Raw genomic sequence first — 10,568 nt, 5'->3', positions numbered from 1 at the left:
GGGGCAGGGAGGGTACGGGTCAGGGTGTGTGGGTTGTGGGGGAGGTTGGCAGTCGAGGTTGAGTGTGGGGGAAGGGATGGCTCCTACCTTGGTCCTCGGCAGTCGAGGCTGCAGGGATGGGGGTGTTTGTGCTGCTAATCACCAGGAGGGTGGAGAGAGGCAGAGTGTTCTCTGGTCACCAGGCAAGGGTGCCTGGACTCTTACCATTGGCTGCAGCTAGCAATTGGAACCTTATTTCACTCTAGGTATGTCTACACAGTTACTCTGTGTCCTGTTGGGAATTCCCTGAAGCTGCCTTCTGTGCTCCTCACTCAGGATGGTGGGTGTCTTTGTCTCAAGATGGCCACGCTGTGCTGGACCAGCTGGCAGGGCCCCTTGGCTCTGTCTCTTCTCATTCACTGTTTTCAGTCACTTTCTCCTGCCAGTCAGTGATTGGTCTAGTTCTTTATACTTCATTTGATGATCAGGGTTTCAGGGTTTCCTTCCATATATGCTTCACTTGGTTTCTTGGGTCTTTGCTGTAGAGAGATAGTGTGGTGTGTCTGGCTAAACATTCAGTGATTATTTTTTAAAGCAACATATTTTTTAAAAATTGAAACCCAAGTAAAAATTGCTCAAAGTCTGAGAATACTGTCACAATGTGGGATTAGATTCTGATTGTATTGTTTAATCTATACAATCATAGACATTATATTACCATATATCTACATTTAAACATCATAGTTTGGTCAGGTTTTCTTATATTTGTTTTCCCTTTGACAAACATTTAGACCTTGACTGTTCCTAAAAGGTTTTTGAGATGCCTCACCAAAGGATTTAGTAACAAAAAGTTAAATAAAATCAAAACAATAAGAATATGCAAAGAGGAAGGAAGTCAATATGCAAATCACAGAGGTTGACAATTTTGCTATGACTGAGTCCCCATAATCATTGCTATTGACTCAGAGTTTCCTTGAGCAAAAAGAGAAACGAGAAGTTACATTGCTTGGTTCATCACAAAGGGAAAAGCGTGCCAGTTCCCACACACCCATTCTGTCCAAATCCTGAAAGAAGCTTGTTATGTAGTGTATTGAACAATAAGTACCATAACAGATCCTTTTTTTTTTTTTCTTCCAACAGCATTGCATTGTGTAACAAACGTAGAATAGCTTTCCTGTGTGCTTCTGGTTCCTCAACAAGGTGCCCAGAGTCTAATACTTTGGGAAAAGGGTGGTTTAAACCAAGTTAAACAGGGTGGTTCCTTATCCCACCCAGTGCCGTTGAGTTGATTCCGACTCAGAACAGAGTAAAACTGCCCCACAGAGTTTCCAAGGAGCATCTGGTGGATTTGAACTGCCGACCCTTTGGTTAGCAACCATAGCACTTAACCACTACGCCACCAGGGTTTCCTGATTCCTTATGCATTTGGTTAATCGTGAAACTCCTTCTGTTCCTGAGGATCTACTAAGATCTGATAGAAATGGTTTTCCACAGAACAGAGCTTGGCAAATGCTATTTAGAAGATCTTACTCAAGATTGTTTTTCCTCGGCTGGATTGTGTGTGTGTGTGTGAAGTATGTATGTAACAGTGACGTTAATTATCTTCATCATGTTGTTCAACCATCAACCTTACCTGTTCCCAAATTATACCATCACCCTTAATGGAAGCTCAGTGTTTCCCAAGCACTGAGTCCTCTTTTCCACCGCCCTTCTGACCGAACCTGGTAACCACCAGTAAACTTTGGTCTTTATCACTTGCCTATTCTAGATAAAAAAAAAAAAAAAAAAATTTTTTTTTTTTTAATTTCATGTAAATGGGATCGAACAATATTTGTCGTTTTGTGACTGACCTATTTCACTCACATAATGTTTTAAGGTTCATCCATGTTGTAGCATATACCAGGACTTCATTTCTCTTCTGAGTAATATTCTATTTTTATGTATATGCCACATTTTGTTCATTCATCTGTTGATGGGCGTTCAGTCTGTTCCCAACTTTTGACCCTTGTGAATAGTGCTACAACAAACACTGATGTACAAGCACCTATTTGTCTTCCTGCTTTCAATTATTTGGGGTATATGCCTAGGAGTAGAATTTCTGGGGTGCTCTGGTGGGGCAGTGGTTAAGCACTTGGCTGATAACCAAAAGGTCAGCAGTTTGAACTCATCAGCCACCCTGTGGCAGAAAGATGCGGTAGTCTGCTTCATTAAAGATTACGGCTTTGGAAACCCTATGGGGCAGTTCTACTCTGTTCAGTAAGATTGCTATGAGTCATAAGCAACTCAACAGCAACCAGTTTCAGTGGGTTTTGTTGTTGTTGTTTTTGGAATTGCTGTGTCTTATGGTAATTCTATGTTTAACTTTTTAAGGAAACACCAAACTGTTTTCACATTGACTGTACCACTTTACAAACCCACCAGCAGTAGATGAGAATTCCTATTTCTTCACGTACATCCTCACCAACACCTGTTGTCTTCTTCTTTTTTTTTTTTTAATCATAGCCATCCTGGTGGGTGTGGCGTGATATCCATTGTGGTTTTGATTCGTACTTCCCTAATGGTTAATGACACTGAGCATCTTTTCATGTACTTGTTAGCCATTCGTGTATCTTCTTTGGTGAAATGTCTGTTGAAGCCCTTTGTCCATATTTTGATTGGGTTATCTTTTTTTATTAAACTGTAAGAGTTCTTTATATACCCTGGATGGTCAACACTTATCCAATACATGGTTTCCAAAAATTTTCTCTCAATCTGTAGGCTGTCTCTTTACTTCCTTGATAAAGTTCTTCCATGAATAAAAGTTTTTAATATTTAAATTTTAATATTTATGAGGTCCTATTTATCTATTTTGTCTTTTCTTGCTTGAGCTTTTGGTGTCATATCTAAGACTCCATTTTTAAAAACTAGATTCTAAAACATTACTCCTATGTTTTCTTCTAAGAGTTTTATGGTTTCAGTTCTTACATTTAAGTCTTTGATCCATTTTGAGTTAGTTTTAATATATGGTGTGAGGTATGGGCCCAGTTTCATTCTTTCACTTCTGGAAATCCTATTGTCCTACCTTGCTGGATTTTGATCAGAGTTGCATAGCTAAAACAAGTCAATATTATACTCTGTGATGCGGGCCAAGTGTTCTCTTTCACCTAGCTGAGTGAAGGCAATGAGATAGAGTTGAGAACTGATAGGTGGAAAGGTAAGTTAGCAATCTTTTCTGAAAATTTTGAAGCATAACCAGTGTTCTAGCCCTGCAGAGAATTGAGTTACAGGTGTAAGAGTGGACAAAACCTGAGTTTTTGCTGAAGCAGCTTTAGATTTGCTTTTCTGTTGCTGTTGTTAGGTGCAGTCAAGTCAGTTCTGACTCATAGCAACTCTATGTACAATAGAACGAAACACTGCCTAGCCCTGCCCCATCCTTGCAATCATTGCTATCTATTTTTGAGCCCATTGTTGAAGCCACTGTTTCAATCCATCATGTTGAGGGTCTTCCTCTTTTTCGCTGACCCTCTAATATACCACGCATGACGTCCCTTTCCAGAGACTGATCCTTCCTGATAATATGTCCAAAGTACATGAGACAAAGTCTCACTATCCTCACTTCTAAGGAGCTTCTGGTTGTACTTCTTCCAAGACACATTTGTTCATTCCTCTGGCAGTCCATGGTATATTCAATATTCTTCGCCAACGCCACAATTCGAATGCATCAGTTCTTCTTTGGTCTTCCTTATTCATTGTCCAGCTTTCACATGCATGTGTTGTTGTTGTTGTTGTTAGGTGCCAACAAGTTGGTTCTGACTCATAGCAATTGTATGTAGAACAGAACAAAACACTGTCCAGTCCTGCAACATTCTCATGATCCTTGTTATGTTTGAGTCCATTGTTGCAGCCACTGTGTTAATCCATCTAATTGAGGCTCTTCCTCATTTTTCACTGACCCTCTACTTTACTATGCATAATGTCCTTCTCTATTGACTGGTCCCTCCTGATAACACGTCCAAAGTATGTGAGATGAAGACTCTCCATTCTTGCTTCTAAGGAGCATTCTGGCTGTACTTCTTCCAAGACAGATGTATTCCTTCTTTTGGCAGTCCATGGTATGTTCTATATTCTTCACCTACACCATAATTCAAAGGCGTCAATTCTTCTTTGGTCTTCCTTATTCATAGTCCAGCTTTCACATGTATATGAGGCAATTGCAAACACCATGGCTTGGGTCAGGCTCAACTTAGTCTTCAAGGTGGCATTTTTGCTTTTTAACAGTTGAAAGAGTTCTTTTGCAATAGATTTGCCCAATGCGATGCATCGTCTGATTTCGTGACTGCTGCTTCTATGGGATTTCCCTGGTGGAAACACTGGTGGCATAGTAGTTAAGAGCTACAGCTGCTAACCAAAAGATCGGTGATTCAAATCCACCAGGCATTTCTTGGAAACTCTATGGGGGTGGCTCTTCTCTGTCCTATAGGGTCGTTGTGAGTCGGAATCAACGCGACTGCGAAAGGTTTTTTTTTTTTTTTGGCTTCCATGGGTGTTGATTGTGGATCCAAGGAAAATGAAATCCTTGACAACATCAATATTTTCTCCTTTTATCATGATGTTGCTTATTGGTCCACTTGTGAGGATTTTTGTTTTCTTTGTGTTCAGGTGTAATCCATACTGAAGGGTGTAGTCTTTGATCTTCATCAGTAAGTGCTTCAAGTCCTCCACTTTCAGCAAGCAAGGTTGCGTCGTCTGCATATCACAGGTTGTTAATGAGTCATTCTCCAATCCTAATATTGCATTCTTCTTCATATACTCCAGCCTCTTGGATTATTTGCTCAGTATACAGATTGAATAAGTATCGTGAAAGAATATAACCCTGATGCAAACCTTTCCTGATTTTAAAGCACGAAGTATTCCCTAGTTCTATTCTAACAACTGCTTCTTGGTCTATGTACAGGTTCCACACGAGTACGATTAAGTGTTCTGGAATGCCCATTCTTCACAATGTTATACATAATTTGTTACGATCCACAGAGTAGAATATCGTTGGATAGTCAATAAAACACAGGTAAACATCTTTCTGGTATCCTCTGCTTTCAGCCAAGATCTATCTGACATTAGCAGTGATATTCCTGGTTACATGTCCTCTTCTGAATCCAGTTTGAATTTCTGGCAGTTCCCTGTTGATGTACTGCTGGAATCATTTTTGGATTATCTACAGCAAAGTTTTACATACATGTGATATTAATGATGCTGTTTGATAATTTCCACAGTCTAATGCCTTCATTGCAGCTTTGACTTCTTCCTTCAACACCAATGTTTTTTTTTTCATTTTTTTTAATTAACTTTTATTGAGCTTCAAGTGAACGTTTACAAATCAAGTCAGTCTGTCACATATAAGTTTATATACACCTTACTCCGTACTCCCACATGCTCTCCCCCTAATGAGTCAGCCCTTCCAGTCTCTCCTTTCGTGACAATTTTGCCAGCTTCCAACTCTCTCTATCCTCCCATTCCCCCTCCAGACAGGAGATGCCAACACACTCTCAAGTGTCCACCTGATATAATTAGCTCACTCTTCTTCAGCCTCTCTCTCCTACCCACTGTGCAGTCCCTTTCATGTCTGATGATTTGTCTTCGGGAATGGTTCCTGTCCTGTGCCAACAGAAGGTTTGGGGACCATGCCCGCCAGGATTCATCTAGTCACAGTCAGACCATTAAGTATGGTCTTTTTATGAGAATTTGGGGTCTGCATCCCACTGATCTCCTGCTCCCTCAGGGTTTCTCTATTGTGCTCCCTGTCAGGGCAGTCATTGATTGTGGCCGGGCACCAACTAGTTCTTCTGGTCTCAGGATAATGTAGGTCTCTGGTTCATGTGGCCCTTTCTGTCTCTTGGGCTCTTAGTTGTCGTGTGACCTTGGTGTTCTTCATTCTCCTTTGCTCCAGGTGGGTTGAGACCAATTGATGCATCTTAGATGGCCGCTTGTTAGCATTTAAGACCCCAGATGCCACATTTCAAAGTGGGATGCAGAATGTTTTCATAACAGAATTATTTTGCCAATTGACTTAGAAGTCCCCTTAGAGCATGGTTCCCAAACCCCGGCCCTTGCTCCGCTGACCTTTGAAGCATTCATTTTATCCCGGAAACTTCTTTGCTTTTGGTCCAGTCCAATTGTGCTAACACCATTGGTTCTTGATCATATGCTACTTCCTGAAATGGTTGAACATTGACCAATTCTTTTTGGAACACTGACTCTGTGTATTCCTTCCATCTTCTTTTGATATCTCATACATCATTAAATATTTTGCCCGTGGAATCCTTCTGTATTATAGCTTGAAGCTTGGATTTTTTCTTCAGTTCTTTCAGCTTGAGAGATGCTGTGTTCTTCCCTAGACTTGGTAAAACTACTCAGTTGTTGAGATTTTCACCCCAGGGTTATGAGCATGATGATGCCTTCACTCCTATACTGAAACATGTAGCACGATGAAAAGTCCTACAAATGCGGATGCTGAGCTGGTTTTCTCCATAAAGGATACACGATTTTTTTTGTGTGGTAAGTATATGTAAGAAAACATTTGTCTTTTCAACAATCTTCATACGAGGTACAAGACTTTTAATCCTCTTAATGAGGTAGCACTCTTCCCACCATCTCCTCAAATCTATATAAAACACAATTTCTAAATGCATGTTCCATTTAGATGTCAATAGGATCCTATAGTCAAATAATTTTTACCAAACATTAGGCTGTTTTTGTTGTTAGATGCCGTTGAGTCGGTTCTGACTCATTTTGACCCTATAGGATAGCACAGAACTGCCGCTTAGGGTTTCCAAGGAGCAGCTGGTGGATTCAAACAGCCGACCTTTCGGTTAGCAGCTGAGCTCTTAACCACTACACCACCCAGGTTCCAAAAAGCATTAGGTTAAGGAAGTTAAAAGATGGATGAGTTAGAATATTCCTTTTCAAGGTGGAACATTTTTCTCCCTCAGCACCATTAAATAACAAAAAAAATGGGGCCTTGGTCTTCAGGGGATGAGAGAATGTAGCATATTTCTGGGAGAAGAATAGTGGATGGGAGTATGATAGTAGAAGAAATAGAGTGAAGGAAGCCTATACACAAAAGAAGGTTGCAACGGGTGAGGGAGCAGGTCTTTCTGGAGAAACTCAGGGAGGTTCAGACTCAGAAATGGCAGTTCCAAGGGATTTGCTATCTGGTGTTTATCACCACGCGGAGGAGACAGAGAGGTCTTCTCTAGAGGAACGGGCATGATTGCCTGTGGCTGGACAGCTGGTATAGAAATTGGTTTCCTATTCTGGCATTTGGAAGATTCTCAGCAAAAGGGTTGTCAGTCCAGCCATATTTCAGAGTTCACCATCAGCTTTCCTATCTGGAACTAATGAGGAAACAAACCTACCTATACAATAAGAGAGGAAACCTATACAAGCCACGTATAATAAACAATCAAGTGTTAGGAAGACCTAGAATCATCAGATGCATGTGGACAACCAGGAATATAAAAAAGTAAACAAACAAAATAAGTAAGCCTAGAAAGATTTTATTATTATAAAACATTAATTAAAAGGTTCTGATTCATATCACCATCAAGAAGATATACCCATACAACCAGATAAAGAGGCTATGAAAAAGGAATAAAAACCTATAAAGCCCTCATAAATATTTTACTTGCATGTGATATTAACAACAACAAAAAAAAAAAAACACGCCATCTTGTTGATTCCAACTCAGAGTGACCCTATAGGATAGAGTAGAACTGCCCCATAGGTTTTCCAAGGAGTGGCTAGTGGATTTGAACTGCTGACCTTTTGGTTAACAGGCGAGCTCTTAACTACTGTCCTAGGTCCCAATTATTTTCTCCTATGTTTTCTTCTAAAAGTTTATATTTTTATGTTTTACATGGAAATCTGTGATGCATTTTGATCTAAATTTTTAAAGGTGTGACTTTTGGGTCAAGGTTCTTTTTTATTCCTTTGTTGTCCAATTATTTTAACACTGTTGAAAAGACTACCCATCCTCCATTGAATTGCTATTGCACTTTTGTCAAAAATTAGTTGCACATAATTGTGTGGATCTATTTCTGGGTTCTCTCTTCTGTTGCATTGACCTATGTGTCTGTTCCTCCACCAGCATCACACTGTCTTGATTACTGAGGCGATACAGAAAGTCTTAAAATCAGATAAAGTGAGATTTTCCACTTTTATACTTTCCTTTTTGTTTCAAAAAAATTTTTAGCTGTTCCAGCTCCTTGGCTTTTCCATATAAAATTTGAAATAAGCTTGTCTAAATCTATAAAAATTTTGCTGGGATTTTGATAGGAATAGCATTAAACCTATGGATAAATTTGGGAAGAATTACCATCTTTACTGTGTTGAGTCTCCCAGTCCAAGAGCATGGTACCTTTCTCCATTTATATAGATCTTTCATTTCTTTCATTGGCATTTTATAGTTTTCAGCCTACCAGTTCCCTGCAAGACTCATTAGATTGTAGATGGCTTTGTGTATTTGAGTTCAGTTTCCACATATTCATTGCTAGTATATGGGATACTTGGATCCACAATCAACAGCCATGGAAGCAGCAGTCAAGAAATCAAAAGACGCATTGTATTGGGCAAATCTGCTACAAAGAACCTCTTCAAAGTGTTGAAGAGCAAAGATGTCACCCTGAAGACTAAGGTGCACCTGACCCAAGCCATGGTATTTTCAATTACATCATATATATGTGAAAGCTGGGCAATGAATAAGGAAGACCTAAGAAGAGTTAACGCCTTTGAATTGTGGTGTTAGCAAAGAATATTGAATATACCATGGACTGCCAAAAGAACGAACAAATCTGTCTTGGAGGAAGTGCGGCCAGAATGCTCCTTAGAGGCAAGGATGGCGAGACTGCGTCTTACATACTTTGGACATGTTGTCAAGAGGGATCAGCCCCTGGAGAAGGACATCATGCTTGGCAGAGTACAGGGTCAGTAGTAAAGAGGAAGACCCTTAATGAGGTTGGTTGACACAGTGGCCGCAACAATGAGCTCAAGCATAACAACGATTGTGAGGATGGCTGAGGACCGGGCAGTGTTTCATTCCGTTGTGCATAGGGTCGCTATGAGTTGGAACCGACTCGACGGCACCTAACAACAACAACAACATATGGGAATACATTTGTTTGTTGCATGTTGATCTGGTATTCTGAAACCTTCCTTGCTGAACTCAATTATTAGTTCTAGGATATTTTTAAACTACAAATACAATTTCTTTAGTAATGATCTATCTCCTAATGGATAAGTTTCTAGTAATTTGTATCGTTCAAGGAATTAGCCCATTTCATTTAAGATGCTGAATTAATGTGTGTAGAGTTTTTCTTGGTATTCCCTTATTATAATCAGGAAAAATAGCTGAACCTGGTTGCTGGGTCTGTAGTGATATATCCCATTTTATTTCTAATATCGGTAATTTGTGTTTTTTCTCTTCTTTCTTTGTCAGTCTTGTTAGAGGTATTTCAATCTTATAAATCTTTTCAAAGAACCAGATTTTTCTTTCATTGATTTTCTCTGTTATTTTTCTTTTTTCAGTTTCATTGATTTGTTGTCCTTCCTTCTGCTTCCTTTGGGCTTATTTTGTTCTTCCATTTCTAATTTCTTGAGTTAGCAAATAAGATTAACATTTTGAAATCTTTTCTCTTCTTAAATGTAAGCATTTAGTGCTATAAATTTCCCTCTCAGCACTGCTTTAACTGTGACCCACATTTTGATATTTTGTGTTTATATTCAGATCAGTACATTTTTGTTATTTTTGTTTGTTTAAGACTCTGCTTTGACCCCTGGATTATTTAGATGTGTGTCATTTATTTTCCAACTGTTTAGAAATTCTTCTATTACCTTCAGTTATTGAGTTTGACTTTGATATTATATGGTCGGGGAACATATTCAATGATTTAAACTCTTTTAAATTTGCTAAGGTTTATTTTGGAACCCTGGTGGTGCAGTGGTTAAGCGTTCAGCTTCTAACCAAAAGGTCAGCAATTCGAATCCACTCCTTGGAAACCCTATGGGGCAGTCCTACTCTGTCCCTGAAAATATTGTGTATTCTGCTATTGTTGGGTAGACTGTTCTGTATATGTCAATTAGATCCTGTTGGTAAGTGGTGGTGTTAAGCTCTTCTACATCCTTCTTGCTTTTCTGTGTAGTAGTTCTATCAGTTTCTGAGGGGTGTGTCCCAACTATAATTAGATTCATCTATTTCTCCTTTCAGCTATATCAGTTTTTCCTTCAAATATTTTGAGACTCCTTTTTTTGTTTTGTTGTTGTTTGTGCATAAACATTTAAGATCATTGTGCCTTCCTGGTATATTGATCCTTTTATCATTATGTAATATCTCACTTTGTTTCTAGTAATTTTCTTTGCTCTTAAATCTACTCTGTCTAATAGAAATATAGCCACTTCTTCTTTGGTTAATGTTTGCATGGTATATTTTTCCATCCTTTTACTTTCAAACTAACTTTGTTATTGCATTGGAAGTGAGTTTCTTTTGAACAGCACATAGTTGAGGTGTGTTGGTTTTATCTACTCTGCCAATCCCTGTCTTTTAATTGGTGTAATTGGAC

Source organism: Loxodonta africana, chromosome 15 (assembly GCF_030014295.1).
Source record: "Loxodonta africana isolate mLoxAfr1 chromosome 15, mLoxAfr1.hap2, whole genome shotgun sequence".
Classification (NCBI taxonomy): domain Eukaryota; kingdom Metazoa; phylum Chordata; class Mammalia; order Proboscidea; family Elephantidae; genus Loxodonta; species Loxodonta africana.
Note: the sequence above shows the minus strand (reverse complement) of the source record.